Source organism: Pteropus medius, unplaced genomic scaffold (assembly GCF_902729225.1).
Source record: "Pteropus medius unplaced genomic scaffold, Ma_sr-lr_union100, whole genome shotgun sequence".
In the NCBI taxonomy this organism is placed as follows: domain Eukaryota; kingdom Metazoa; phylum Chordata; class Mammalia; order Chiroptera; family Pteropodidae; genus Pteropus; species Pteropus medius.
The window spans coordinates 3,314,681-3,331,309 of NW_024347791.1; the positions used below are offsets into that span (position 1 = coordinate 3,314,681).

At 45.6% G+C, this 16,629-nt stretch overlaps 1 long non-coding RNA gene across 1 annotated transcript; it reads right to left on the minus strand.

The window, feature by feature from the left end:
* Positions 1-1,894: 1,894 nt before the first annotated feature.
* On the minus strand, positions 1,895-16,034 carry LOC120614889 (uncharacterized). The gene is made up of 3 exons (XR_005656110.1): positions 15,952-16,034; positions 3,229-3,322; positions 1,895-1,957 (listed from the first exon to the last, which is right to left on the minus strand). It is a non-coding gene; the product is annotated as an uncharacterized LOC120614889 (long non-coding RNA).
* Between the last annotated feature and the right edge of the window lie 595 nt (positions 16,035-16,629).

Consider the following 16,629-nt stretch of genomic DNA (forward strand, 5'->3'; position numbering starts at 1 on the left):
TTGTCCTAGCAAATATTTTCCTGGTGAGCATTTTCATAATGAGCAATTCTCCCAGAGGATATTTTTCCTATGGAGCATTTTTCCTGAGAACTCTTCCTGCTGGATATTTCTGCTAAGCAGTAGAGTTTTCAGAATGAAGTGTGTCTCCAATAGTTACTTTTCCAAGTAGGCACTCTTTCTTAGATGTTACAGGTTTCTCCTTGGGTGTTTCCCCCAGGAAATATGATCTCCATTATGGACTAAATTGTGTCCCTCTCAAAATTCATATCATGAAGCCCTAACCCTCAATGCGACTGTGTTAGGAGACAGGACCTGTAAGAAGGTAATTAAAGCTAAATGATCCAATAGGATTAGGGTCTTCGTAAGAAGAGAGACAGAAACCAGAAGTGTGTGTGCACAGAGAAAAGGCCAGGTAGGGACACAGGGAGAAGATGGTCATCTGCAAGCCACGGAGAGAGGCCTCGGAAGAAACCAACCCTATTTACTGATACCATTGTCTTAGACCTCCAGCCTCCAGCACTGTGCGAAATGAATTTCTGTTTTTTAAGCTACCCAGTTTGGTATTTTCCTATGGCAGCCCGAGAAACTAATACAATCCAAAGGACTTTCATATTTTTGTGGCCGGAGCTAAAAAAGCAATCAACTCTCTCCTTTAGGCCACTTTCTGCTGGTCCCTCCAAGGCAACCCTTGCTCCCCCCACAGTAAGCACTAAGGTTTAATACAACAGAAACAGAAAGACTATATGGGCCTATGGCTTCCTTTTGTACAGATGAAAGAATACACTGTCCTCAATCCAATTTATTTCCCAGCCTGCAGCTCTCCATAACTCTAGCTCTGCAAAACCAGATCAATAATGAGCCCTGTTCCCATTGCTGCAGCCCTAAAGTTGTACCACAAAGCACTGCAGACACATAAAGGTCCTGAAGAGCACAGAAGAGGTGGCTTGGGTCCCTTTGACTGGGTAATAATACTGGGGGGGGACACCCCAAGAGTCCTCTACCTGAGGGTCCACCCTTTCCAATCTGAATATGGTTCCAGAGACCAGAACACGTGACTTAGGGTTGTTGAGCCCTCTCCACTACAGGGTTGTCGATGGAGATGGGCACAACAATTGAGAAGAGCTACCTTATCGATTCGAATGTTAGGCTTTAAATAACCACATGCTAATTCTACGTGAGCATAGGGAGAAATGCTGAAACGAAGACCAGGAAAGCCAGAGAATCAGGCTGGTAAGTAGCGACCACGTTTGAAAACAATATTTCACCTTCCGCCCCCAGCATCGCATTCTAAGTTCCCTTTCTCTAGCTCCTACGCCCACCGAAGGCCAGCTCTACACGCCGTCCAGTGCGCTCCATCCCTTCCACGCAACTACGCATCGATGAGAGTCCTTTTGCGCCTTATCTCCATCCGATTTTTTCTCAGCAACAAAAATAATCAGAAACCGATTCATTCTGAAGTCCAAACTGATAAAAACTGATCATTTCATTCCTTCTCCCCTCCCCGTTTCTTTTTCTCATATGTTCTTTTAAAAGAATCAAAACCTTAAATTAAAGGACGAAAGATCTGTTATAACGGATTTCCAGAATTAGCTAACTGGGGGAAGGGATGATTGACAGGTAGCCATATATCTGCTGCAAACGTCTATCTACCCATCCTGCACCTGGGGTGGAGCTTAGAGAAACAAAGTCATCTTGCAGGGCATTGCAGGATGCCCAGCAGAGATCTAAAAGATATCAAACAAAACACAACAAGATGCTCTCCCCACTACCCAAGTCAGCACAAGGCAGTTCATAGAGTGAGAACTCCATGAAAAACAGATTCACCATGTGTAGTAGAAAGAGCAATGCCCTAACCCCTCCCCGCCCTAATCCCCAGAACCCATGAATATGTTACCTTATGCGGCAACAGGAACTTGGCAGAGATGAAATTACTCTGGATGATCCGTGCAGGTCCCACCTAATCACATAGGTCCCGAAAAGAGAGAGTCAGAAGTTAGAGAGAGAACTGCCACGCTGTGCTGCTTGCTTGCTTTGAAGCTGGATGAAGGGATTGTGATTCAAGGAATTATGGTGGCTTCGGGAAGCTGGAAAAGCCGAGGGGATGAATTCTCCCCTAGAGCTTCCAGAAGGAACACAGCCCTGCTGACACCTTGATTTTAGACCAGTGAAACCCACTTCAGACTTCTGACTCCTAGCATTGAAAGATAATAAATTTGTATTGCTTAAGCCGCTGAGTTTGTGATCACTTGCTGAAGCAACAATAGGACAGTTGCTTGGGCCATACACCCCATACACCATGGCCCAAGCCGCTACCTTGTGAATGCAGAATTTCTCTGTCAGCCGAGAGCTAACCCTCAGATTTCCCACTGCAGTGATAGAGCAGATTATCTGTCACATTGGTGATTGTAGTGGGTTGAATGATGGCCCCCAAAAGGATATGTTCAAGTCCTAACCTCCCGTACTTGTAAATGTGACTTTATATGGTAAGAACGTCGATGCGGATGTAATTAGGTTAAGGATCTGGAGATATTATCATCCTGGATCTATGGTGGGTCCCTAAGTCCAATGACTGATGTCCTCATAAGAGAAAAGAAAGAGATTTATGAAAGGAAGACATGGAGGGGAAAAGGCCATATGAAGATGAAGTGAGAGATCAGAGTTATGCTCCCCCAAGTCACGGAACACCTACAGCCACCAGAGACTGGCGAAGGCAGGAAACATTCTCCACTCAAGTCTTCGCAGGGAGCTCGGGTCTGCAACGCCTCGATTCTGCTTCTGGCCTTCCAAACTGAGGTGACAGATTTCTGTTAAGCTACCGAGTTTGTAGTAATTTGTCATGGCAGCCAGGATCCAGTTCTAACGCCGCCTGCATCATCACCTTCTCTGCATCACTGGGAAGAAGTTCTCTCCTCCTCCCCTGCATCTCTGCTCTCCTCTTGGGCAAGGATGAAAAGAGCATGCATGGAACACAGCAACATACTCCAGCAGCCTCTTCAGGATGCTCACTCATGCCCACCACCACCCTGTAAAGGTCTCGCTGTCCCATGTGAGGTGTGGAAAGATACCCAGAGGAAGTTAAACAGGCAAAGGTCGGGCAGCCTGCAGCTGGCACGCGATGCTGTCAGGATGCACCCCAGGGCTCCCCTGCTCCCCACTTCAGCGCTCTGCACCACTCCTGTGGCATTCGGCCCTTCTGCCTCATTCTAAGTACTTACGTCTATGTCTTACCTTCAAACTAGACCAAAAGGCCCTTGAGGGTCCATGCTGGTTTCAGTTTGAATCTCCCCACACCTCTCCCATCTAGTAAGTGCTCGCCAGATATCTGTGAAAGAGAGAGGTGAACAGCAGAGGTAGAGGAGGAATAAGGAAAGGAGAGACCGAGGATGACAGGAAAGAAGGAGGGAGCAGGGGGCGGAGGGAGGAAGGAAGAAATCGAGCATATGTAAGAAGCTTTATGATTTCCCCAATTTGTTGTTGTTGCGTCACAGGCCCCAGCTCTGCTTCTTACTTCCTCTGTGGTTCTAGTGGACACGACTGGTGCTCACCTATATCCATGTTCTCTTCTTCAAGGGCACGTGGCTAGATGACATTTCCTAGTTATGGCCATAAAAGTGAGTCTTGGTCAATGGCATGTGAACAGAAGTAACGTGTGCCGCTGCTAAGTCCAGCCGGTATAACTCTAGCTTGGCATAATTCTCCCACTCTTTCTCCAGATAAACAGAGACATCTCTGAGGACTCGTAGCAGAGAGAAGCTGCAATGTGGAAGGCACCTGGGCTTCCAAGGGACTACATGGAACAGAGCCCCTGCTTGCCACGCTGGATTGTGACACGAGTGAGAACTACAACTTTACCGCGGTGAGCCGCTCAAATTTGAGGAGTCTTCACTACGGTAATTAGCTTACCTGGGGGCCTTTTACTGGCCCGCTCTGAGCCGCAGTTTCTGGATTAGTAAAATAAGGATGCCCTGTGTTTTCTAAGGTGACTTGTCATTAAAAACTCTGCAGGTCTCTTGACTTTCTCCGGAATTTAGTCCCAGGTGTTCGGTGATAAAAAGAACAAGCACATTCATCCATTAGGTGGGCTCTTCCTGCTATGTATGGTATGCTCTGTATAGATCCATTTCTTTTCATAATAGAGCAGCAGATCCATCTGTAACTGGCTCATTCCTGAAACAGGGTTTAGATTGACGGAGCCTTAGAGCATCTGAGCACAAAACTAGTCAGCGACTGAATTTAACTGACATCAATTTGTGGGGTGGGTCCTGACTTAAACATCCTTTCTTGTTTTTTTTTTTTCCCCTGTCACCCAGCTCTTTGCCAGCTATACTCCACAGAAGGATGATTATCCTACATCTTGAGCTGAGAATGCTCTCCAGGGCAGTGTCCACCTTGGTGGAACAAACACACATCCTGTTCTTCTCTGTCTGGGAGGCGTGGGGCATACCTAGATGAAACGGCACCTCTCTCCCCAGGCTAACCTTATTCACTAACACTAATGAAGTCTATCCAAGTTCCCAGGACATTGGTCGTGGGCCAGACAGGTGAGAGGTGAGAGAATGAAAGTGGGTTTTGTCTGTGTGTTTGATGACGATCATTGATACTCCTAATGGTCCCTGCTTGCTGTTTCTGTGCTTGCTCCGGTGAGTTTACTCTCAACACGGCAGCCAGTAGGATGCTGTTAAAATGCAGGTTGGATCTTGTCACTCTTCCGGTCACAAAATTCCAACAAATTCTATCTTGCTCAAAGTAAAAGCCAAAGTTCTTACCAAGGCTAACGAGGCCCCACATTTTCTGACCCGACTACGTTTCCCTCTCATCTCTCATCGCTCCCTCCATCCCAGCCACATGTATCTCCCGGCTGTGACTCTGGTGTGACTCAAACGCGCTGGTCAGATCCCTGCCTCAGGGCCTTGGCACTTCCTGTTTCCTCTTCCTGGAGCACTCTTCCCAAGATATCTGTATATCCTCCCATACTTCCTTCAACTCTTGGCTCCAACAGAGAGCTCTTCCCTGAAAAATTCCATTTATAATTGCAACTTCCCTCATCAGCGGCACTATCTACCCCCCTTCCCTGATTTTATTTTTCTCTGTAGCCTCCTTCTCCCCCTAGGGCACTCTGGCCGTCATACCTAGTTTTATTTCATTGTCTACCCAGCCCTTCCTGAATATCAGCTTCATAAGGACATGCTGTTCTTTCGCTGCCTTTCCCCCCAATACCTAGAAAATCGACCAGCACGTAGTGAGGGCTCAATAAATCCTTGTTGAATAGAACTGAAATTTTGTTCTGCTCTTGCATTTAGCAAATGATATTAGAGACCTCTTATATTTAACCTAGTTCATTATGTACCCTGGAAAGGTGTCAATTACTATTATTTTTTTATTATATCTCTTCTGTAATTCCAATTTCATCAGAGATTGAAAGTGCAATGGCGCTGCTCCACTCTGAAGGGCCAGGCTGGGGAGCAGGATGCGGGTGGTGAGTTGCTGAACTACAGGGACCTCTTTCACCCATAATTAGAGATACCTGGGCCACAGCAGAGGTTTCTAACCCAAGATATATGGACGCCCAGGTGTCAGAACACCTGCAAGTCCCATGAAATCACAGGCAAAAAGGTGAGCTTGTTTATGTGTGTGTGTATAACATAAATATATGCTCACTCATTCTTTTCGCAATACCTACAGGTAACATCTTCTTGGGCTCTAGGGTTTCAAAATAAAAGTCCCTGCCCTCATGCAGTTTACGTTTTAGTGACAGAAGAAATACTCAACAAATATATAATTTCTGTTAATAATAAAGCTAAGAGGCCAGAGAGTGAGCAGGCTGGCAGGTAGCTTTTTTCAGGTACTATAAGCTAGATGATCTCTTTGAGGAATTGAAACTTGAGCCGAGATCTGAATAGAGTAAGGGAACAAACACTACAATCATCTGGAGGACCGTGGTCCAGGCAGAGGGGTCAGCAAACGCTAAGGCCCTGGGATGAGAAAATCTTGGTACATTCAGGAGATGGGAAGGAGGCCAGTGTGGCTACAGCATGGTGAGCAATGGGGAAAATGGCAGAAGAGGACAGAGATCAAGGTGGGCAGGCCCAGAGAGTCTTGCAGGACTTTCATTAGATTTAGCTGTAAGGTTAATGGGATTAACCTCAGTGGGGCGCTGTGAGCAAAGATCTAACTCAATCTGACTTGGGTTTTGAAACTCTCTCAAGCTGCCGTGTGCAAAGCAGACTGTAGGGGGCAACATGGAGCAGGGAGACAGTTTCAGAAGTGAATGCAGTGATCACTGTGAAAGTGGATGGCTTGGACCAAGCAGGTGGCAATGGGAAACGTGAGAAGTAGGGCTGCTGGCTGACAGCATGTGGATGGATGGCCACTTTTCTGGAGAGATGGTCTTTACTGGCCATCTGTTTCTCCTGACAGGCCAGCATATATTCTTCTTCTGGTGAAAGTGCCTCCACCTCACATTTGGTCAACGACCCTGTCTCAATGGACACAGTAGGCGTGGAACTGTCCTTCAAAGTTCTCACACTTCCCCTGGCTGAGGTGCCAGCCCTGGACTCAGCTAAGTCAATGAGGCTCTCTTCCCTGAAAAATTATATGTTCAGTCATGTGACATAGGTCTGAAATTAAAAGATATTCACCATGACAGTGGTCTCCCTCATGGCCGCTCATGAGTTCTGCTAGCTGGCCCCTTTTCCAATGACCGGAAGTTCAAGTTTTCCTTTGCTTGCAACACCCTATCATGTATAGTCATATTTATGCATATATGAATGTACACACATCTACATAAGTAAATATATACATATATAAATTCATGTATAGACAATGATGTTATTACATGATATATAACTGGTATTATATTTTTATGCTATGCTATGCTCTCTATATTAGTCAAAGTTTCTGTTATCAACCAAATGGGCTTAAGCCACACAGAATGCATAGCTGTAATTAGATTCTCAAAGGGGTACAGTATCTTCAAAGGTTAAGAATAGTGATTGAGAGCCTTGTGAGTCAAAGTGATGTCCTCAGGCCAGCATCAGCATCACTCAGGTGCCTGTTAGAAATGCAGACCCCACCCCAGACCTACTGAATCAGAATCTGCACTTCCGTAAAAAGCTCAGATGATTCTTATACTCACTAAAGCTTGAGAAAAACTGTTTGAGACTCAACATGATGTGGGAAGAAGCTACCAGATTGGGATTCAGGAAACTTAGGTCCTAGATTTGGTTCTGCCACTAAATAGTCATGTGATATTGCCAAGTATCTTCCCTTCTAATCCTCTGCTTTTAATTTTCTCGCCTCTTACGAAAAATGGAGGAAGTAGATCTATGACCTGCCACAGCTCCCATGATTCTTTGCCCATACCTATACATCCGGCATGTGGCATAGAACATTATAACCCCTTAAATGTCCACATCCGCCACTGGCTAGAGAAGTGGGCAGCTTTATTCATTCACTGAGAAATATTTGCTGGTCACTTCCATGTGACCAGCACCTGCAATGTTCTGGGATGCCTGGGATGCCCCAGCTCAGTACTAGTGTTCGGTAACTGTTTTCAAACAAATAATTTAATTAAAGGATTCCTTTAGAAACTAATTAATGTATTGAACATACAGGTAAGGTGCTTTTTCATTATATTATGAGAATTATCTCTTTAGAGATTCCTTTCAGCTCCAACAGCCTATGACTATGGAATGAGCCACTTATCAGTTGAAGGGTTAACAAGGATAGATTCAGATCTTCTTGAAATTATAGATTCTCAACTGATGCCTCTCTTACAGAGATGCCATCAGCAGGTTACTCTGACCCACTCCTAGAGACCTTCTTAGAATACAAGGATTCAGAGATAATTCACCTGCCTGGAAAAACAGGTGCTAACTTTTATTTTACGGCTAAGCTGGGGTGGGGTAAAAGCAACTGTTTCCATAGCAACAGAAATGCAACATTTAAAGAACATGGTGTCTCGCTTAAACCTATTTATAAAAAATGTGTAGGAAATACAATTAAGGAAACTAACAGCAGATGAAGTACTTGGGCTCTGGCTTAATTGTCTGCTTTCCATCACTTAGCACTCAAGAAAAATGGGCTACGGGAAGGTTGAGTGGCCAAGGAAGGTACACCGAAAGGGACAAGTTGCCTTTCCTGCATCGCTGCTGAGAGCCGAGCCCTCCACAGCCCTGGGATGCCCAAACCCAAAGCAGGAGCTCCCGCTGTCAGAGCCTAGCCCTGTTCAGATCGTGAAGTGCTGGCCTCAGATGTGGGTTAGTAAGTCATCACCTTAGGGGCCTGATTTAATTGTACGCAATGGCTTACTAGCCTGCAAAAGTCTTCACTGTGACCTAGAATTCCTACCCTGAGAGTCCCAATGCTACATTTGTAACCCCTGCCTTTTTTCCCCAAACTCATTATGCCATCTGGATGCTTCAGTGGTGCCCCTGACTCAATATTTCCAAAGCCAGCTCCTCCTCCTGACCACCTAACCTCTATCTCATCAACCTTTCCGGCATCCAGGACTGATGCTTTCCACATCCCTAAATCTTGCCCACTTTTCCCTCTCATTGTCTCTTGTAACCTTTCCATCATCATGACCCAAGAATGCACAAAATGCAGCAGATCCAGACTGGATGCAGATCTTCTGAGGACAATTCTGGGCTCTTTCCTGGGCCATATCACCTGTCCCACTATACTCCCTGGTCTTGGGCTCCAAAACCCAGAAGCATCCAACTCTTTCAAACGGTGTCCTGAGCAAAACCTTGACCAAGTATCTCCTGAACTTCATAGCCTTTGAGGTTTAGATGCTGAAGCAGCCACGTGCTGATATTGTTCCCTGCACAGCATTGCAGAGTGGGTTTCGGCCTTCATGCATAGGCATTATAAGCCTATGTTATTGATGGAAAACCTGAACCTGTGTGCCCAAAGCTCACACAGCTAGAAAGTCACCAAGCTGGTATTTGAAAGCAAATAAACTTCATTCCAATATATATGTCTTTTCCATGAATCTGCAGGTGATTTCTCAACTTAGAGCAGAAGGGATCTCAGTGGGGCTAACCTCAAACCTTCAGACAACAGGGACTCCTGAAGGATGACCACTTGGCCTCAGGCTTAACCGCGTCCAGGGACATCCAGCTCAGGAACCGCTGTTCAATCATTTATTTTTATTATCAAGAGGGTTCTTCTTTGATGTGACAGCTGAAATTTACTTCTTTGTAACATATGCACCATGACTTTAAGCTTTCAAACTAGTGAGCCTCTCACTGTGTCCACTCAGCCTTTCAAAACTTTGGAGACAACTTTCAAGTGTCCCCTTGGTCTCTGGTTTTCCCATTTATTCAGAACACAGAGAGAAGGAAGGCGTTTCACGTGTCAAGTGCTGTGCTATGCTCTGGGGCAGACATGATTGCTGAACTCGATACAGTCCAACAGGACTTCCTACAAGGGCCACTACCTGTGGTCGCATTGAAATTTGTCAATTTCTTTTGAAACAGTGGTCCCAGGCAATGCTTCTGATCATGGGGGCATGGAACCATAAAGTTAGATTCTTAGTGTCCACCAGAGCCCAATCCTCAGCCCTCTTTTCTTTTTCTTTCTTTCTTCTTTCTCTTATACTTCCTCTTGAAAATCTCAATCACGCCTACGATTTCAAGGATCACCCGAATGCCAACCAGTCCCAGGCGTTCATCCCCAGAGTCTCTCCTGGGCTCCAGATGCAAACTTCGAGGTCTAATTGTCAGCTTCACCTTGATCCACCACAAGCTCCCTAAATGCAATACATCAAAAGTTGAATTCATCGTCTCCCTCTCTCCCACCTCCGATCCAGTCCCTCTGTTCTGGGTAATGTCCCTATGATGTACTCAGATTCCCAATTGCATTTGATCCTCTCCTCTGTCTCACACTCCATTGTTTGCCAAGCCAAACTTAAACATCTCTCCCACATTCATCCCCACCTCTCTATCTCTATGGAACCCCTCAACGGTGTTGACCTAAACCATTCCAATACCCCTGGCAACATCTCCTGCTTCTAACCTCAACCCTGCACCTTCCAATTGAACCCGCACACTGTTAGCATTGGTCTATCTAAAACAAACACTAGACATATCGCTTCTCCACTGAAAAACCTTCAGCGGAACTTGCTTACTTATGACATCGACTGCAGGTGCTGTCGCCTGCCATAAACGCCCGCACTGCTCCTGCTACAGTTTGTCTCCAGCTTCACCTTGAAGGGGCTCAGAACAGGCCTCCCCAGGATGTGCCACCTTGGTATATAGATTACTTTGAGTTGAAGGCAATAAAGATCCTGAGGAACTTGCACCTCTCCCTTAAAGAATTAAAACGGGAGAGAAGAGACAAATATCCAGTGCAGAATTCCAAATAACAGGTGTAGTAATTCTGCCCTCAAGTGGGTGGAGCATAGCTGCCACTCCTTCAGTATGGGCCATACACAGTGACTTCTAAAGAGGACAGTATGGGAGGTCGGGGCAGGGAGATAACGTTACAGTAGAGAAACTCGATGTATATGCTACCTTGGCTGGGCGATCAAGGTCAACATCGACAGTAATAAATCATACTGGTGATGTGTACCCTATGTGATATGATAAAAATTGCACTTAACCTCTGCGATCTTCCTCCCCAAAACCCATAGCCCAAGTGTAACCATGAGAAGAACATCAGACAAATCCCGGTTGAGGGGCATTCAACAAAATATCTGGCCAATACGCCTCTAAATTGTCAACGTCAAAAACAAGGCAAGTCTGAGAAAATGTCATGACCAAGAGGTGCCTAAGGAGACATGATGACTCAACGTAAGGTGGTGACCTGGAGGATGCTGGGACAGAAACAGGACGTTAGAGAAAAACTGGGAAAATCTGAATAAAGTATGAACTTCGGTTAATAATAATATATCACTATTGTTTCATTAATTGTGACAAATGTACCATACTAATGTATGATATTAATAACAGGAAATGAAGTGTGCAGTCTATGAGAACTTCCTGTACTATCTTCATAATAATTCTGTAAACTGAAAACTGTTCTAAAATTCAAAAGTTTATTAAAAACACAAAACAGATGGCATCAGATGAAGTGTACTTCAGGGCTCTGCACGTCCCTGGAGATGCTCTGACCAGCCACTCTGCGACAGGTGCCAGGGAGGATCCTGATGTTTTGGGACGAATTCAGTGACCTTGTCTTTCTCTTCCCACCTCAAGTTCACCTGAGATGCCTTCTTCCTTTCACTCAGATTCCACCTTGCAGAAAAACAGAAGGGCAGCACCCTGAAAAATCAATCGATTATCAAAGCTAAAGAACAAGCTTCAAACTCTGGAATTGGATTACTGGATTGATCCACCCAATGGGGGCGAGACATGTGGACGACCAGAACAGTCTCGGAAAAACAAAGCAGCTCTGTTTAACACAGCACAGCTAAATGTTGTGAGTAAACGTGCAACTCCTTTATCTATGGGGCATGGCCGTGATTCTTAATGTGTGCAGTATGTGCCTGCCCCTACAGGCTGATTACGACTCCCCAGACCAGAAGTATCATAGGCTCATCCCGAGGCTGCCACCACAATGCCGAGAGACAAGTGATGTGCAGAGGTCCCGTGCAAGCAGGTCCACAGAATACAGGGAGGGTGAGGGGAGGGACGTCCTGCTCTCTTGGTAGAGTTTCGTGGTCTGTCTGTTCTGCTCTAGAGGTGGACTGTGAAGCCTGCCTAGTGCAGACCATACCTGAGCCATCTGGAACGAAGAAATGCATACCTGCCCCTGAACTGCCCCTCAGGGGACTCTCAGCTGGAGAGATTCAACTTATCCCAACTGGTGTTGGGGTCGCTTTCCCTAGAACAGAATGAATAGTGGGGGGCAGGGGTCAGCACTGGGCAGATCTAGTGCTTCCTATAATGCTCTCAGAAACAATGTCATTGGTTTTTTTCTTTATTTTTGCACGTTCAGATGGGAAACTAGACTACCCACTGTTTCCTGTTTTGCGAGATGGGGGAGGCAAAGAGCTGACCAAGGAAGTGACGAGGCCTCGGAAGCATCACTTAATATGCAGCAAATTTTAGGAAAAGGGTAGCGGGTCCAAACTAACTAATGTGCAACGTTACAGAGCATGAATCAGCAAGCAAGCAATACCAGACTGAGGTAGCAGGACCTGCAAGGCAGGAACCATGCCTTGCTAGGAAATACTGAATGAGAAAATACAGCTAGTGGCAGAAAAGTCACTTCTTACTCATGTTCAGGAAGCCTGGCAACCGCTTTAAGTTCCAAGTATAGAGGGAGAATGAAACAGAATAACCCAGAAATCCAATTCAGAGCCTAGCGGTTCCCACCCTTCTCCCCGACCCCCTGACTCTGAATCAGTTGACCTGGGGTGGACTCCATGATTTGCATTTCTAACAAGCTTCGAGTGATGCTGACTGCTACTCCAGGGACCACACTGCATTACACTGATCTGGAGAATTTTTATTTTCAACGCCAATCTCTGTCTCCTTCCTCAGAGATTCTGATTCTATTGGTCTGAGTTGGGGCCCAGTCATCTTTGGTACTTTGTAAGATCTACCAAGAGATTCTAACACATACAGGGGCTATGTGTTATGAACCATTGCTGTAGCACACAGAGAACTCACAGGAAGACAGCACACACACACACACATCCACACACGCAAAGAGCGGGGAGAGAGAGAGAGAGAGAGATTGATTGATTGATTCTGATGGGGTCTGACCAGGCAAGAAGCAGGAATAGCCATCCAAGAAGAAATGGAGCTTCATTATCCCCTGAGATACCAAGAGAACAGAAAAGCAGGGAGTCAAAGTGTAAAGAAGAGGGGTGGGGTGATCTGAATTGTCGGGGTTCTGGGAGTTTAGTTCTTGAAAGGACCTTCTGGGATCTTTCACTGTGCAAGAATGGAGAGGGAAAACATCTGGTGTGGTCCAGAAATACACAGGCCCCCAAAGGGTTAGGACCGTGGGCTCTAGGACAGACCTGGGGGGAGGTACAAGCAGTTAGTCCCAAATGAGGAGTCTAGGCTCACTTACTAACCACGCTTTGGAAATGTGCCATCCACAGAGCAAACCGCCTCCAGATCTAAAAGATAACGGTGCAGCTTCCTGAACCTGAAACACTGAAGGGGTGCACGACAACCTTGTCCAGTGTGCATTTCTTTTAAATGTAATTGCTTGTCTCCCACCCTCATTATGTAATGTATTGAACACGTATTATACATACTATATGCTCTGGGAATACAGACGAAGGGCAAGCCCCCACCTTCAACTGGCTCCCAATCAAATGAGGAAGAAAGACAAATAAATGACCTGGGGTGGTTCAGTTTGGTGTGTGCTGGAGTAAGACGTATTTGCAGAAAGAATCGAACACATGTTGAGAGAATTAGGAAAGGCTTTCTGGGGAATGGACATCTGAACCAAGATTTGAAAGACAAGAGTCGGTCTATGCTGTAGACTAACATGTGTCGCCCCAAATTGACGGTATTTGGAGGTGGGGCATTTGGGAGGTAATTCAGGTTAGACGAGGGTGGGGCCCTCCCAATGGGATTAACGGCTTTATAAAAAGAGAAAGAAAAGCAAGACCCCTGTCTCAACCCTGGGAGGACACAGAGAGAAGTCCACAAACCAAGAAGGAGGCCCTCACTGGAAACCGAATTGGCCGGCACCTTGATCTTGGACTTCGCCGCCTCCAGAATTGAGAGAAGTGCATGCTCGTTGCTTCAGCCATCCAGTCTGTGGTGTTCCGTTACCGCAGCCCGGGAGGATGAATGCAGACAGATAACACAGGGAGGGACAAGCATTCAAAGTAGCAAGAGCAGCATGAGAGTCCCAGAAGGATGAGAACCTGTCATGTTCTAGGAGCTCCGCAACTTCCGGACACCAGAAGTACAGGGTTCCCACATTACTGGTTGGTGCTACGAAGTCGGGAACAATGACAATTAGAAGTTCAAGACAACGCCAGAGCTAAACTGCACACTTCCTACACTGCTTATTAGTATGTGCGCTCAAGGAAAGGCAAATTCGGTGAACGCTGAGAGCAGGGGTGGGCAGGGAGGAATTCTTGGAGGGAGCGTGGCAGCAGAGGGCGCAGGCATGGGCCCAAGGCCCAGAATGGAATCCAACACGTTCCCAATTTGCATTCAGTTGCAAAATAAGCGTGGCCTTCCTCTCCCTTCTCCTCCCCTTGCAGAGGTTTGCTTTCCACAGGAAACTGTTGAGGGACTTGTATTTGCTTGAGGCAGATTGGAGAGGCTGTGGCTTTGGTAAATGAGCAGGGAGTGTATTCAAATTGGACAGATGAAAGTACATTTTGGCCTAAGGAATCACAAAAAGCTTTGCCAGGCTGGTTAGAAAGGAATCACAAAGGCTTTGGCAGGCTGGTGACAGGCACCACTGCTGAGCCTCTCACAGACACACTTTTGTGGGTTGGGCCGTATAGCTACGACAACCTTCTAAGGCACTTACCCAGCAAAAAAATAAAAGTATGCATCGCAGTGGAAGCGTGATGTGCAGGAGACAACAGCATCTCTATTAAACCACTAAGTACCACCACCCTTCCAGCCACGTGGGACCGGAAGAGATGGTATGTATGAAGGGTGGTATTTTTAAAAAAAAAAAAAAAACTCATTCCAAGCATATATAGAAATAGTTTTCTTAACAATTAGGAAACATTTTCAGATACTTTGTTGTAGTGGGTATTTCAGAAACGTTTTGTGATAGCCTGCTGAAATGTGAAAGGGTTAAAGGATAATTAAAACCTGAAACTGGACAAAGGAAGTCTATAACATAGGCCTAGTTTCTGGAACCCCTAACCGCATTCTGTTAATCATGAAACTTGTAACAATGAGCTCATACGCTAACTGCCAATTTTACCCTTGTAACCCTGCTTGCTTGTGTGGCATGAAAAATAATCAATTGCACATAAGCTGAAAATTACTGTTTGGCCATCGCCCATGGGAACACTGGCTATTGCCCATGGGAACATAGGCAATCACCCATAGGAACATAACATTCTAACAACAGGCTTTCTGCTTCTGTGCTCCCCACTTGCACACCTGACCAGTGGGTTGACAGGTAGTGAATAGGAGAAAGATGGACCTTTGTTTTTAAGACAGAATGAGGAATGGGATTTAGGGCTTAAAACCCTGTACCCTTGCGTTTCGGGGCTGCTCCTTTGGAAGGACAGCCGTCGGCTAATAAACTGCCTCTATAATCAGAGCACTCAGGTTGAGTCTGGTTATTCCGGTCACAACAGTTTATGTCTTTAAATGCCAGATTCCTCCGACTGGTTATTGCAGAAGTACAAAAAAAAAAAAGAAAGAAAAAAACTATTCTATTTGAAGAAATTTGTGTCAGAATGCACTCGGCAGTACTGGTTCAGCTTTGGGGATTTTTCATTCCTTTTCAACCTTTTCAAGATATTTACGTATATCTTGGGACACTCGAGGACCTTAATGACAAGCCCCATGCCCACCCCACCCCCACTTACTTGTACGTTCTCTCCTCTTGAAATACTTGTTGACTTACTACATTCAAATACTGTCAAAACGTTAGTAACTAACCAAACATTTATATCACTGTTTCTATGCTGCCTGGAATAAATTTTTATTACTGTTTGCCTAAAGAAGCCTGTCCTAGATCCTTTGAAATAAACAGAGCGTGACCCACCCACTGCCCCCGCCCCCAAGCCCTTCTCAAAATCCCTCACCCCAGATAAAAAGTGACTCATTTCCTCTCCTCGGCAGCAACACTTTCACGTTTGGTCTCTACTCTTGGCCACTTGGGCAGCAGAGATGAGTTTCTGCACCTCTCCTCCTACTTCACAGAAACGGAGAGTCGGAAACAGCTTCAGAACACGATCCTCTGTTTCTCACCCACCAAAGACACGCATCTTTTCTAGCTCTGCACTAAGCTCATTCGGAAGCTCAGTCAAGCTCAAGTGGGCACGTTCCTTACCCGGTAAGCATCAGTGCTGTGTATGTTCTCTCGATGGACCCAGATGCACATATAATGACATCTGACAGTTACGGAATGCTTTGTACAATGAGCTGTTCTAAGTACTTCCTGTGTCTTAACAAGGGGATTTTTTTCTTACTCTCAGTCTTTATAGTCCTGGGCTTATGGGGCGGGTTCAACCGAAGGATTGACCTCACTTTGGCCAACTGGCTGAGAATGAGAATTGATTCTAGGCATCTTGAAAAGCACCTGATATAGTTGGGCTCAAAGTGCTGCAGGAGCACAGAGGCTAGAGTTGCAGATCTTGCCCAGGGGAAGAAAGAGGATGTCACAAGGAGGTGTCCCTTGTAGTCATTACATCTATGCCAGTGCATCCCAGATAGCTATCATACAGGGTTTGTTACGATGTTTGCTATACGCTGATGAGTATTTAAGTTTGAAACGTGCGTCACTTAAAGATAATAATAGTATAAGTGGAATGTGGATTAGGCAAAAATTCAAACAACCCAAGTTCATTACATGCCATTCACTATATTTGCTTAATTGCTGAATACCATTCTGCCTTTATTGTGGGAGGGTCATTAATTTAAGTGTTTTAAAAAATTAATTCAATTGGTCCTCACAACAATTCTGTTTTTAGATCTATGGGACAGAGGAAATTTACAGTTATAGGACTAG